This window comes from Rhododendron vialii, chromosome 2a, assembly GCF_030253575.1.
Source record: "Rhododendron vialii isolate Sample 1 chromosome 2a, ASM3025357v1".
In the NCBI taxonomy this organism is placed as follows: Eukaryota; Viridiplantae; Streptophyta; class Magnoliopsida; order Ericales; family Ericaceae; genus Rhododendron; species Rhododendron vialii.
Window position 1 is genome coordinate 42,663,249 of NC_080558.1, and position 1,081 is coordinate 42,664,329.

A 1,081-nucleotide genomic window follows, 5' to 3' on the forward strand; every position below is an offset into this window, starting at 1 on the left:
CATCCTTTCTTGTACTTTCCTGGCAACTGAACGGAGCCTAAATGTGACACCGCCGTTTTTTTTTTGTTTTTTGTTTTGGTTATTTGTTGTATTTTTTTTTGTTGTTTTCCTTGTATTTTCGATCCGAGATGGAGTTTCGGTTCTTTGTACTTTGTTTTATTCCATATAAATGGGATTATCTTGCTCATCAAAATGTGAACCACAATTTTTTAAGGGAATTGGTAATGCTACACGAGTGCAGATGCAAAAACGCGAACATACGTGCAAAGCTTGAAAGCGCAAGCACAGACCACAAATGCAAAGTTTGAAAGTGCAAAGTTTAAAAGCGCAAGCACAGACCGAAAATTGAAAATGAAAGCAAAAGCCATTTTAAAAAATTATGTGATTAAGAAAAACCCCCAAACTCGCTAATCAGCATTGGACACGAAGTCAAGTCTCAGAAGAACAACATAATCTCAGAGCCTGTGGCTCAATTTTTTTAAGACCACGGTAATAAATTAACGCAATGTAGATTTTTTTTAAATAATCTGGTGTGGAGCAGCTCACACGCCTCGACTAATCTTAAGAGACTAATCCCACCGTCTGTTAGCGGGAAACATCATTTAAAGCTGGAGCAAAGCTTTTGCATGAATTGGCCCCAAAGAAGTTCTCGAGTCCCATCATCACCCTCCAGTCCAAAACCATTAGACTTTCTAAAAGCAATTTCATTTTGAAACCAACAAGGGCCCATTTCTCGAGGGAAAGTACCAATACCTACTGATCAAAAAATAAAATAAAATAAAAGTACCAATACCTAGCTAAATTCATCCTACTGAATAGGTTAACGACACTATAAATACACAGAAAACAAGAACAGAGATAATACCAGAATCTATTTTCCAGATTAACCCAACCCGAGACTTTTCGGCTGGGGTTGACACAGCTAGCTCACACCATAGTCCAGAGCCAGAAGCAATTAAAGTCCATACTGGAAACTCTGCTGGTGTATCCGGCCATTGAACTTTGATTAAAGGGAACCATGGCTCACAACTGAAACATGCAAAAATCCAGAGAGCAGAACTAAAGTTCGCAGTTCAAAGGC